The sequence below is a fragment of the Mirounga angustirostris genome, unplaced genomic scaffold (assembly GCF_029215605.1).
Source record: "Mirounga angustirostris isolate CCGP_5_RB_7025 unplaced genomic scaffold, mMirAng1.0.hap1 SCAF_4, whole genome shotgun sequence".
Taxonomy (NCBI): Eukaryota; Metazoa; Chordata; class Mammalia; order Carnivora; family Phocidae; genus Mirounga; species Mirounga angustirostris.
Genome location: NW_026991712.1, coordinates 84063451 through 84077557, shown reverse-complemented (window position 1 = coordinate 84077557; position 14107 = coordinate 84063451). Strand labels below are relative to the sequence as shown.

Here is a 14107-nt window from a genome sequence, read left to right as displayed (position 1 = left end):
TGTCAAGGAAGTATTACATTTTCCTGGTTTGCAGATGAAGAAACCAAGTCACAGAGAGGGTCTGTAACTGGCCCAAGGTCCCCTTGCTGTAGGTGCTGGGGCCAGGTGTCAGGTAGAGCCCCCTCCTACCCCAAGCCCCCTTCCCACATTTTCCATTCACTCATATCTTTCCATATAGGTGCTTTCTTTGCCTAGACCTCATTCCTGCCCCAAACCTCCTGGATTAAACTTTTTCATGGGAAAAATATCTGCACAACAAGCTAATAGCATATTGTTCTGACCACTAGCTATTAATGTGAGACATGGTGCTTAATAAAAATACTTTTGCTTTCACATCTCCAACTAACATCAATATATGGTACAAAGTGGGTTTTAATATTCACTTATTTTTTAATAGATGTTCATCCATTCCACTTACTTTTACGGAAAGTCCTTCGTATTCTGCTGAAGCATACTGGTGGCTTTATTTTAAAAATCAAATAATTGAGGGGCACCTGGAGGACTCAATAGGTGGGGCATGTGACCTTTGATCTCAGAGTTGTGAGTTCAAGCCCCATGTTGGGTGTAGATTACTTAAAAAGAAAATAATTGAAAACAATAAAATTAAAATTTATAAATGTATATGTGTATCAGGAAATGTTTTACTCTCTACCTTCTCACATTGATATATTTACATTGTGTTTACTTATACCATAACGAATGCCTTTATAGTGAGCTTTGAAATTTAGTAAACTTCTCCATTTTAATTCTTCAAGGTCAACTTGGCTATTCTAGGTACTCTGATTTCCATAGACATTTGAGAATTAGCTTGTAAATTTGCCCCAAAATGCCTTCTCCAGTATGAATCAGAATAATGATAATTTGATATTCCAACAATATTGAGTCTTCTAATCCCTGACTGTAATATATATTTTTCCAATTATTTAGATCTCCTTTAATTTATCTCAGCAATAGTTTTCAGGGATCGTTGTTATATGTGTTCTTATGCATTTAATTGTGGTGGACTTGCATCTCTATTCTGTCTATTGAATTTCATTTCCTTTTTTTTTTTTTAATTTCAGTTTCTAAATGCTCACTGCTAGTATGGAGAAATACAGTAGATTATTACATGAATGTTACTGAGGTATAATTTAGGTACAGTAGACTGCATCACTTTAAAGTGTACAATTAAGACTATAGTTTGAGGGATCATTTCTATAGTTTGTTACTACAGAAGTTTCTCTGAACATGTAGAGTACCCAAAACCATGAGGAGGAGGTGCAGTGTTCTCTCCTGAGCATGAAGCTGGCTTTAGGTGTTGTTTCCACAACTGCCAATTGCCACTGATGATCGTTCTCCTCCTCCTTTGGAGGAGTAAGAGAGAGAGGACGCAGTGTGAGTGCTTTCTCAACAAAAGAAAAATTTAAAGAGATAAACTGTACTACTAAATGCATTTGCACAGATGTACATACAATTGAAACTACTGCTCCATTCAGGACACAGGGCATTTCCTCTACCTCAAAGCTTCCCTTGGGTGGCCCCATTGAAGTCCCTCACTGCCTTCACCCGCAGCCCCAGGCAACCGCTGGCATCAAAGTGGGCTTGCATTTTTAACAACATTATGTAAATGGAACTTTTGTATGCCTACATTCCTTTCTGCAGCCTAAGGAGTCTAAAATGTATCCATATTACTACATGGATCACCAGTTCAAACTTTTTTATTGGTAAGTAGTATCCCTCTGTGTCGATATATTCTGTCTGTCCTTTCACCTATTAATGGACATCTATGTAGTTTCCTGGGTTTAGCCATTGTGAATAAAGCTATGATGAATATTCATGTGCGGTTTGTTGTGCGGCCATATTGTGTATATACTTATGAGAGGAACGGCTGTTGATGTGATTGGTAAATGTTGACCTGTGGTTCAGCTTTTCTCAGTGGTTGGACCATTTCTCATTCACACAAGTGTATGCAACTTCTAGTTACTTTACATCCTCACCACATGTGTTTTCCGTCTTTGTAATTTTAGCCACGGGGATGGAGGTATAATGGTAACTCACTATAGTATTAATTTATCATCCCAATGCCTGAGTGTGCTGTCGAAAACTGACCTCTGTGCTTCAGAGCCAAAATAGAAGATGAAGACAGAGTTTGGAATACTGAGGAACAATGGCTTTATTGCTTTTCGGGGCACAGGAGGCTAGAACAGGCCAAGGCCCTCGAAAACTGTAAGTCCCCTCCCCCCGGAGGCAGGGGCAGGGGGGTGGTTTATTTTGACAGAAACTGTGTGGTGCTGCCAGCCTCCTTCATCATGTCTTTAGGGTGGTACCAGGCTCCTGAAAGAAAAGGCTTAGAAGGTCGGAGTGGAGGTTTGCAGAAGAGAAGGAAAAGGTTACTTAGTTTAAAATTGAGCCTTGTGGAGACATTAGTGAAGCCATTTTGATTTTTGTTCAACTTTATGCTAGTAAGTGGTTTCAAGTGGAGCATCTTTTCAAGTGCTTTTTGGCCATTTGTGTGTCTTCTTTTGTGAAGCCTTTCTTCTTCTTCAAAAGCCAGTCTTTTGACCAGTTCTCCTACTGCATTGTCAATCAGACACAATCTGTGTCAGAACATTACACTGAAAACTACAGAGCATTACTTCAAGAATTTAAAGAACTAAATACATGGGGACATAAAATTTGTGGTGGACTGGAAGACTCATTATGGTTTAGATGTCCATTCTTCACAAATTGATCAACACATCTAATACAGTGCCAATCAACATTCCAGCAGATATTTTAGTAAGTATTTAAGCTGATCCAAATGTTTATATGGAAATGCAAATCATCTTGAATTATCAAAGCAATGTTAAGAAGAAGGAGAAAGCGACAGACTTACATTGTCTATTCCAGAATTACTGTATAAATATTTTTGCAATTTAAAAGTGATCGGTCCTATTATTATTCAGTGTAAGAGTTTCTGCACCTTCTCACTGCAGCTTGGATGTTGCTTGACCCCTTTTTCACTCTAGGTACTTGATTTAAAATTTAGCCAATATTTCCACAGTTTTTCAGTGGGGAGAGCATACTGAAGCTAGAAAGCATTTAACTTCACAGAGAGAAAGACAGATCGCTGATCATGAGGGCAAGGAGGACCCTAGAAGACTTAGCGAACTTGCCTCTATTTCCTCAGTTGGCCAAGACAGAGGGGGGAGCTACTGATAGCAGCAGTTTCCTCCGCAGAGCTTCATGGTGTTGACTGCTTTGGGCTAACACGGAACCTAGGTGTTGGCTATGTCCTAGAGGCTGAAATCGGGTCGAGGTCCAGGGCCCCTGAGCCAGGACAGGGCATCCAGTTGTTGGAAAACACAGAGGGAGACCAGGACAACCACTGAGACCATCCCCAGGCAGCACTGGCCACTTCCTCCAAGGAATCGACCACCAGTACACTTCTCATGACTTCTACTTACTCGACTGAGAGCCCCACGAGAATTGGGATAATGTTTTACTCATCTCTGTACTCATGACTCCTAGGACTAAACCAAGCACTGAGGAAGCTCTCAGAGACATCCCTTCACTGATCCGATAAAGGTGGTGGCAAATCTTGAATCTCAACTACATTCCTGTCCCAAATAGCCTGCAGAAATGCTCTCTGCTTTCTTCCAGGAGGCAACAAATACCCTTCCTTAAAGGGGAGCCTGCCCTACACTCTCAATGCCCCATGACCCTCCCCTGTGGTGAGCTCTGATGAAGAGGGGACGGTCATCTTGGATTCCTCTCAATGGTTCTGTCATTAAGAAGAGATGTCCTCAGGGGCGCCTGGGTGGCTCAGTCGGTTAAGCGACTGCCTTCGGCTCAGGTCATGATCCTGGAGTCCCGGGATCGTGTCCCACATCGGGCTCCCTGCTCGGTGAGGAGCCTCCTTCTCCCTCTGACCCTCCCCCCTCTCATGTGCTCTCTCTCTCTCTCATTCTCTCTCAAATAAATAAATAAAATCTTTACAAAAAAAAAAAAAAAGATATCCTCGGCCTAGCCCCATCCCCACTCCATCCTCTGCACTGCCACCATACCTACCAGGTTAGGAGAGCTACAACAATTTTTAAAAAGATTTCATATATTTATTGGAGAGAGAGAGAGTGAGGCAGAAAGCAAGAGTGAGAGAGACAGAGAGATAGAGAAGAGCTGGAGAAGGGACAGGGAGAAGCAGACTCCACTGCTGAGCAGGAAGCCCCCCCGCCCTGCCCATGGGGCTTGATCCCTGGAGCCTGGGATCATGACCTGAGCTGAAGGCAGACTCTCGATGAACTGAGCCACCCAGGTGTGCTGAGCTACAAGGTTTTGTTTGCATTCTTCCTCTCACTGCTTTGACCTCCTCAGTGAAATCTTACTGATGTCAGAATTCCAACTTCTTAACACAGACTAAGGAAAATGAAACACTCAACACACAGTCAAGACATAATTTGTGTAAAGTCTTTTACAACCATAAATTCAGAAGAATATAATTGGTATCACTCAGAGGCAAGGGTCTCCTACCCTGGCCCTTCCTGACCTTAGGGCAGAACTAGTTGCAGGAAGAATGGACATCTGCAACCCTTATCCAAACATCCCTGATCCCTCTGAGCCCACACTTACTTGGAGGACATCCACGGTGAGGGCAGCTCCAAGGTTAAAGCTAGGGGTCTGGGGCAGAGCCTCATGGTCACATCCTCCTCCTCCTTTTTTTTTTTTTTTTTAATTTTATTTATTTGTTTGACAGAGAGAGACATAGCGAGAGAGGGAACACAAGCAGGGGGAGTGGGAGAGGGAGAAGCAGGCTTCCCGCAGAGCAGAGAGCCCAATGCGGGGCTGGATCCCAGGACTCTAAGATCATGACCTGATCCGAAGGCAGATGCTTAAGGACTAAGCCACCCAGGCAGGTGCCCCTCCTCCTCCTCCTCTTGGAATTGGTGTTTCCCAAGAGTACAAACCAACACTGATCCATCCGGCGGGGCTCCTCGGCAGGTGCACAGGTTCACCATGGACGAAGTTACTCCCCTAGTTCTCCGTGCTCAGCTCCGGCTGCTCCTTGCACAGTTGGATGCTGCTGTATGCATTCCTCAGTTTCCCCTGATTTTTCCCGAACTCAACTTCTCCTTATTCTTACTTCCTTTGGCAACCTCCTGCAACACCATTGCCTTGTCCTTCCTTGGGTTATTCTCATCCTCCAAACCTGCTGATTTTCTGTCTTCCATCTGCTCCCTCCGTTCTCTGTTTTCAGTGTGGACTCAGCTCAGGCTCCTGCAGGAGACACACAGTGAAGGGACCAAGTAAGGTTTCAGCTGCAGTCCCCAGGGCTGCTTAACAGGCACCTCAGTCCTTCGTGTACTCATAGAAACTGAGCAGGAGGGACTTTTGAGAAATTGAATAACAACCTTATCTTACCAATGAGGAAACTGAGTCCCAGAAAGATTAAGAGATTTTCCCAAATTCCTTCATCAGTTGATGGCAGCAGAGCCCCCCCACAGGCCTTGGCTGCAAGCTTCCCTGTCAAGGCACCTAAAATACCCTCCGGGAACCCACATCTAAATTTCAGGGGACACTGAAATTAGAAGTTCAACTTAAAAATAAATAAATACTTTTCAGGAGACTTTGGATCTAATGTAGATATTTCCATTGTTAAAAATACCAGAAAGTCCTTCCTGGGGACAAATCTTTTCTCCCAGGTATATAATTCTGTTCCTTCTTTCACTTTCAAATCATTGGCTAAGAGATTAGGATCACAGAAAAGGTATGCAGGGAAGGACAAGTTCCTCTGTTACCCATCCTGGTCTTCCAGCTTAAGTAAGAATTAAGTTTACCTGAGTGGGAGTTCTTCAATTTACATTGAATACGCATGGAGAACGGATATTGAAATTGAGACCTTTAAAGAAATATAAAGTATTAAGGCAGACAGTTTTTATGCATTTTAGACAAGGAGACAATATATTTCTCCTCCAAAGGGATTTTGGGGAACTTTAATTTGGAGAGCGTCTACGCCAAATCTAGAACCTCTGCTCTAAAGTCCCTGGTGAGAAGGATGTCTTTTTACTTCTTAGTATAGGGGGTGCCTTTTTCATATGGGAGATTGGTTTCCTGCTTTCAGGGAGACAGAGGAGAGTTTGAGTGTCCTTGCACCAGTTTCTTTTCGAGTAGCTTCAATTCAAAATACTCAGTATTGTCGACCTCAGAGAGTCGTGGACCTGGGGCAGTGAAGGAACTGAGAAAAAGAGACGACAGTATAGCGAGGCACAGGGGACCCCGAGCAAACAGCCCGAGGTGCCGAGGTTTATTTTCCATAATCTAATATACCTTCTACAATGATATAGCTCTATAATGATTTACAGCAGGGGCTTAATAAGGCACATTCTTCCACAGGGTTAGTTAAGTGAAGCAATGGGAGCGGAGAAGGAGTAAAGAAATCTGTAACTGGCTGTGATCAGTTGTAAACACCATTGTACTCAGACCTTAACACAGGATAAGAGAACTAAGAAGGGAATGCACAGTGTGTTGTTTACATCTGGCTTCCTATCTACGAAACATCTTCTGCTGTGTACTTTAGAACAGAGCACATACATCCCAAGGGCATTTCACTCTGATCCTTTCGGGTTATTTTTAACCCTGCAATCTCGAGTTTTCTCAGAGATCTCGGAGTCTGAGTGAACATGCACCAGTGGTCGTTGTGGCGTTCTGTTTCCCACAAATATGCCATTGTGGTACATTTTGGGCAATCTGACCTTGGCGCCTATGGGTACCATGGTTTCTCTCAGCCTTGCTCATTACTCAGTGCCTATTTCAGAGAGAAAGCTAAACATATTATTCTTCGAAATACCAAGGCGCACCTGGGTGGCTCAGTTGTTTAAGTGTCAGTCTGTGGCTCAGGTCAGGATCCCAGAGTTCTGGGATAAGCCTCAATGTCCAGCTCCCTGCTCAGTGGTGAGTCTGCTTCTCTCTGTCCCTCTCCCACTCCCCCCACCACCACTCCTGCTCTCTCAAGCACTCTCTCTCAAATAAGTAAATTAAAACATTTTAAAAAGCAATGCAATGGTCCTCTCTGGAATCAACCCACTTAAAGCGTGCTTTCTTTTTGCTGACTCCCAGTCCCCCCATTTTTCTTTATTACCTGTCTGACCTACATCCTTCCACCAGTGATGGAGCCGGCTCAGATGCACTGCTTAACCTGGAGGTGGGGCCAAAGAGAAGTGCACACGTGGCTAGAATGGGCTGCCTTGAGAGTGAGCCATAACGTAGCTGCCGGCAGTTAGAAACGAGCCTGAAGGACCATTAGGAATAAACACTGTGATATTTAGTGGTATGGATTTTAGGTGTGGTATTGATATCAACTTCCTCGTACAAATGTGTTTAGACTCAAGCATGAGAACATGGGATCAGACAAAATGAAAGAAAACTGTGTCAAGTGTGAAGATACTAAGTTACCAAAGTTACTCTGAGTAGTATAAATAGTTTGTCCCTTAGCCCCTCATTTCCACCTGCAGAACCTAGAAAACGATCAACAGAGTCTCCACTTGCCATCAAAGTCAATCTGAGGACACAATAATTTAAATTGTTAACCCAAATTTTCCATTTTTTTCTTAACCTGTGTTGAATACCAGGCATTTTGATTGCCCATTCCCATTTTCAATGAGACTGCAGTGAGGACAGACAGTGAAGTGGTACATCCAGGTAATATTCTGTTTCTTGGTTTGCTTCTGTGCTCAGCGTGTCAACTTTTGTCTGCCAGTGGACCTCTGACCACACACGGGAAACCCAACAAATATTAAAAGTGTAGGTTCTCTGGGTTGATCTACATTTAGGATTCTGTAGGGCTCTGTAGGGCTATTGATCTGCAAGGACCAAGGTAGATGCCACCTCCTTTCCTTAGGGGGAGTAATTCTGATTCCTGAAGCATGCACCTGTTCATTTTTTATTTATTATTATTATTTTAATCTCAGCTAGGCTCCATGACCAACGTGGAGCTCTAACGCATGACCCTGAGATGAAGAGTTGCACGCTCTACTGACTGAGGCAGCATGAGTTCCCCCAGCATCTTTGAAGCAGGCATATACCACGATTTTCATGTTGGCAAAAATAGTTCAAACTCTGGGACATGGCTTCAATCTGCTCCACCCCTTCCGGGCATGTTTCCTGAGTTCCTGCTGTGTGCGAGTCCTCTTTCCCACCCACCCATAGGAGACCCTCTAGGAACCCAATCCAGATCCCCTGGGATCTCTGTGGTCCTTTCTGTGTTATCCTCTCCTGCTCTCAGTGTGTTTGTGCTTCTGAAGACACCTGTGAGTAGGACTGTTTTGGGGGCTCCTGGAGCTTCTTTGTACCCAGTCCCAGAGAATGGGGAGTACATGCAGTATATGACCCCCAGCCCGAGGTATCTCCCCTCCCCAAAGGCACCCAGCCCTTCACTAACAGGTGCAGGAGGGTGAAATCCCCTTTCCTGGCCCGGGGGAGACTAATTGTAAAACACAAGTGACCCCCAGGTTCTCCTGACCTGTCAGGACAAAGCTTCCCCACAGTTGTTGCTGGAAATCACACCTTACACAGCAATGAACTCAAAATGGTCACAGACCTAAGTATAAGAGCCAAAACAACAGTTCAAGAGGAATACGGGGGAGAAAATGGTCAGGAATTTGCATTAAGCAAAGAGTTCTAAATCACTACAGCAAGAACACGATACATAAGAGAAAATTGAAGATGAAGAACTTTTTTGCATCAAACTTTACCACTGAGAAAAGGAGGAGAGTAGCCACTGATTAAGAGAAAATATTTGTGGATTAAATACCCAATGAGGACTCACATTCACAAGAGACAAGAGTACTTTGAACTCACTCAATGAGCAGAAGCAACACATTTGTTAAAGCCAGTTTAAGACTGGAAAACACATGTTACCCAAGAAGACACATAAGTGGTTCATAAGCACATAAAAAGGTAATCAATGTTATTAGTCCTCAGGGAAATGCAAGGAAAACCAGGTACCATTTTACACCAACTAGTGTGCTTATGTTCCAAAGACAATACCAAGTGGTGCTGAGGATGTGGAGAAACTGGACCGTCCTATATTGCTGGTGGGAACGTAAAATAAAAGAACCCCTTTGGGAGCCACTTTGAGAGTTCTTAAAAGTTTAACACAAGCTTCCCATAGGACCCAGCTATTCCACAACTAGAAATCTACATGAGAGAAGCAAAAACATATGTCACTCAAGTCTCGTTCAGAAATGTTCGGGGTAGCGTTATTCACAACAGGAAAAACCTGACAACAACACAAAGGGTCATCGGCTGGTGAGTGGACAAACAAAACTGTGGCCTATCTGTACCATGGCATCTATTCAGCATCAAAAGGCAGAGAAATCTGATCCGAGCTACAGCATGGAGGAACCTGAAAAGGATGCTAAGTGGAAGAAGCCAGTCACCAAGGACTACGTATTGTCTCATTCCGTTTATGCAAAGTGTCCAGAAAGGAGCAATGGACCAAGACAGAAAGCAGATCAGTGTTGCTTGGGGCTGAAGGAGGGAGCGGAGATTGTCTGTAGAGGGGTTGGACGGGGTGTGGGAAGGTGAAGGAAGCCTCTGAAACAAACTAGGGCACTAGCTGAACACCTCTGTCATTGTAGGGTACTTTTACAACAGGTGAACTTTATTGTATGTAAATTTCACCTAAAAAAAGAAAGAAGGTGACAGTCCCACATCAGTGGGTCCTGGGGTCCCCAGGCAAACACTGCCTGGGGAGGGGCCACATCCTGGAGTCCCAGCAGGTGGTGACTCAGAGCTTGGTTTCCTGACCTCCCAGCTGGAGTCAGGGATTCAGTGCCTGTGCCTTTAGCCTCCGCCCCCACAGTTCCCCTGGAAACCACCAGGTGGCAGACGACTTAAGGGAGGGGCCCTCCAGGTGGCCCAAGGAGACCAGGGGGCAGCAGGCAAAGACAGGGCCACCAGGTGGCTGGAGATTGGAGGAGGAAGTGAGGGCTGCCGGACCCATGGAAGCCACTGGCAAGATCTGGATGGATCTTAAGTAGGTGTGGTCCCCTGGGTGGGCTCTAGCCACCAACCTTGAGGGTAACAGCTCCCTCCTGCACTGGCACCGATGCTCCCCTCCGCCGCTCAGCAGAGGGAAGAGCCTGTGTTGTTATTCACCTTCTTCTGAGTCTAAATGGAACACTTTGGGCTGGGTTTAGGGGAATCTGCCCTTTCCTGGCTGTCTATATAGGACCAGGTCCTGGGTGCTGAGCCATCCCTGCAGGGGCCTAGAAGGGGCGCTCTGGTCCTTCACATTGGAGCTGGGCTTGCAAAGAAGGGTTCCTGCTAATCCATATTTCCCTGGCCTAGGCTGGGCATCCTGGTCCAAGATCAGGGGCTGCAGTGACCTAAAATAAGGAACCTCCTGTGTGTCACTGCTCCTCTCTGCCAAGTCCGAAGAAGGCCCATGGTAGTGGTGGGGGGAGGGGAGGGCACAGACTCCTACACTCGGTCAAGACACCGTCCACCGTGAAGATTTAAAAAAAATGTTAGAGGACAGATCTCCTATTATATAGTCGGTGGTGAGGTAACAGCTCTGCGTGGTGACACAGGGTAGCTACACTTGTAGGCAGCCTGACATAATTTATAGAGTCGTCCAATCACTGTGTGTCATGTGAAACTGATGTCACATGGGGAATCCACTATGAATCAATTAAAAAAAAACCTGAAGATGAGGGGGAAACATTTGAAAAGGAAGCAATGAAACTATAGTTGACTGGGGAACAACATGGGTTTGAATTGTACTGAACAATGTGGGTCCGCTCACGGGTTGATTTTGTTTTTTTACAAATATAGTCTAGTACAAATATAGAAAATACACTTTCTCTTCCTAATGATTTTCTCAATGATATTTTCACTCTAACTCACTGTATTGAAAGAATAAAGTATATAATACAAGTAACATACAAAATATGTGTTAATCAACCGTTTTTGTTATCTGTAAGACTTCAGTAGGGTATTAGTAGTTACGTTTTTTGGGGAGTCAGAAGTTATACACAGATTTTCAATTGTGGGACTCTGTACCCCTAAGCCCCAGGTTGTTCAAGGGACAATTTGTATCTGTATTTGCAGATGACATGCTCCTGTATACAGAAAAATACCAAGTACACACACACACAACCCGACCACTAGAGTCCATAACCTAATTCAGCAGAGTTGCAGGGTACAACACAGACAGATCAGGTGTTTCTATACCCCAGGATTGGACACTGGGAAAAGTCGATTAAGAAAACAATTCCATGTACAAAAGCACCCATCAGAATAGTATCTAGCAATAACTGAGTCAAGGAGGCACAAAACCTGTACACTGAAAACTACACAACATTGCTGCAAGAGATTAAAGAAGACCCAAACAAGTGGAAAGATATCGTGTGTTCACGGATTGGAAGAGTTAAGGTAGTTAAGAAGGCAACCCTCGAATTAAGAGGGTTCCTGTTGCTTAGTCTATCTGTTGGGCACAGTCTCTATTCCCAGCACTGTGTGAGCACCAGGCCCTGTGCAAAGGATTGCCCCCTGACTTGCTGTCCATGCCAACCCAGGGCCCCTCCACAGCTCTGGCTAGTGATTTCCCGCAGCTCTGTCCTCCCTGGGACTCAGTCCTGGGGTCTCTCAGATCAGTGTCCTCAATTCCAGGAGGTCCACGGGGCTCCTCTTCAGGTTCCCCTCCCCCCAGTGCCTTGCTTGGAAACTCTCTGGAGCCAGGACCTCTGAGCAGGTCTAGGGCTCCGCTCACCTGTGTCCGGGATGGCTGTCCCCTTTGCCTGATGCCCAGGATCTTGGAAATCTCCATTTCGTGCATCTTGTGTGGCGCTGTTGCTGTTTTGTTTAATTGTTTCAGGCAGAAGAGTAAACCAGCTCCTGAGTCCCAAGTGGTGTGGCTCCCCTAAGTGAAAATCAAAGTTGGAAAACCATCAGTTGTAGATTCTGAATAGAGGCCTTTAGGGAGTAGAGAAAAAACACCAGCTCAGCTGAAAGCATGAAGCCAGAAACCCCTTCAAGCTCGGATTTACAAAGCAAAGCAGCTACAGCAGTAGGGACAGTTTTTGCTTGAGCCCGAGAGCTGCAGAAGGCCCACGGCCCCTTGTCCAAGAGCTAACCTCCTGTTTGGGAAAGGTCTGTGGTGCCAAACCCAAGGGTCCTTTGGGAGTAGACAGACCTGCCTCTCTAAAAGCCTGTCAGGGGGCACCTGGCTGGCTCAGTCCAGAGAACACAGGAGTCTCCATCTGGTTTCGTGAGCCCGATCCCTACTTTGGGTGTAGAGATTACTTCAACAAATAAACTTATAATAAATAAATAGTATATCAAGCTGGACCGTCTCTAGTCTCGGAAGGGTCCTCTGGAGCAAGGCTGAACTAGGTAGGCTACCAAGTAGCCTAATCAAGGATAGGGAGGCTGGGGATTGGGTGAGGCTTTGCAGGGTGCCTGGTGGGATACGTGGGGAGGGGAGGGAGGAAGGAGAAGGGACGCCTCCCTGTGTTCCGTGGGGAGTGAAAAGAAAGCCCCTTCGCTGTATCAGGGACTGCAAACCACGTACTGAAATATAAGCAGAGACACTGCTCTGCGAGAAACAGAAAAAAATCCCGACAGCCAAAGTGGGATGTATGACCTGTGGACAGAAACTGTCCTGCGGGCTTTTGATTGAGACACAGCCAAACCCAGATTCTCAAGAAAGCAGCCCTGAAAAGCTGCGGTGTTTTCTTCAGCGTCCAGGTATCGCCTCAGTGAGCTTCCTCTTCAGCCACTGTCATCAGCCAAAGTCAGGGAAAAGACAAAAACAAACAAACAAACAAAAGGAGTAAGAAAACAAAAGCTATTTTAAGCAACCAACAGCAGGTGAAAGCGCGGACGCAGTCCCCACTACCACAGATTACGCAGTCGAGGTGTCCACACTCGGGGAAATAGCAGGGGTCAGCACGTCCGCGGGGCATGGACGGGCCTCGCGTGGGAAAACCACCTGCTTGATCCTGGCGTCTCCCCTGCCAGGTTAGTGGGACTCGCTCCGCCTCCGCCCCACACCAGTCTCACCCGCCTTCCACCGGACACACACGCTCACTCGCCCAGCCGCACCCCAACACCCTCGGCACCCACTCCTGTCCCAAGCATCCTCAGCCTCCACCCGACGCTTCCGAATGCGATGGAAGAAACCGCGCTGCTACTTCCTCAGTCCCGCGAATTCTAAGGCGCAGAACCGCACCGCGACGTTGCCTGGTTTACATCAGACCCGCCCCGTCTGTGACGTCAAGGGCTTCGCCTCAGTCCCCACCCCCACCCCCACCCCGTCTCCCTGCCCCCCAGCTCCCCTCCCACCTTGGATTTCAGTGCTGGTGCTCTTCCTTCTCTTCCTCTCCCTCCTCCTCCTCTTTCCTCCCTCCCCGCCTTTCCCTCCCCCTGTCCTGGCTTCCTTCCTCACCTTCCCAGTCTCCTCCATCTCCTTCCCTCTAGCCTGATTTGGTTACCACTCCTCCTCCCTGTCCCTGCAGCTCTGGCCCCCAAACCCTCCACACACACACACACACACACACACACACACACACACACACACACGGCCGAGCACAGGGAAGGCTGCGCCAGCCAGAGAAGAACAGGAGGGAAGACTTTCCACCAGCCGACGCAGCACAGATACATCTCCCCGCGCCCTCTCTCTCCCTCTGCTGGGAACCTGGTTTGGAGACACGGAGTGCGGTGGCTGCACCTGTGGAGCTCAAACCAGTCCCCACCGCACCCCCCAGTCCTGGACACCCCGGGGGGAAGGGGGGAAACCAAAAGTCCGCAACCTCTGGGCCCTCCGGCTGACACCTGCCCGCAACACCCCACACGCTGAAAACATCCCGGGGCCTGCTGCTTCACCACGCGGGCTCCTAGGACAGGGATGGCGCGCCCCCTCGTGGCCGCGCGGGGAGGCGCCCAAGGGTCCCGCTGTTGAGGGCAGGGCCAAAGGAGACCACCCCTTCTGCTCACTTAGACCAGGCTCAGAGTTCTCCGCAGGGGGTTAGTGGGGTCCCAGGCTCCCCACTCTGCCCCCGCCTTCCCTCCCTCCACCGCTGGGCGCTTCCCCCTGGGTGGGATTTCTGCAGTCAAAGTCGGCCTTGGGAGGGAAAACAGCCAGGTCTGG

At 46.9% G+C, this 14107-nt stretch overlaps 2 non-coding genes across 2 annotated transcripts; one reads left to right on the top strand and one right to left on the bottom strand.

The window, feature by feature from the left end:
* The first annotated feature begins 1169 nt into the window (after positions 1-1169).
* On the top strand, positions 1170-1383 carry LOC135364254 (small nucleolar RNA U3). Its single transcript, XR_010411176.1, has one exon. It is a non-coding gene; the product is annotated as a small nucleolar RNA U3 (small nucleolar RNA).
* Positions 1384-12825: 11442 nt separating this feature from the next.
* Positions 12826-12986, bottom strand: LOC135364265 (U1 spliceosomal RNA). Its single transcript, XR_010411186.1, has one exon. It is a non-coding gene; the product is annotated as a U1 spliceosomal RNA (small nuclear RNA).
* Between the last annotated feature and the right edge of the window lie 1121 nt (positions 12987-14107).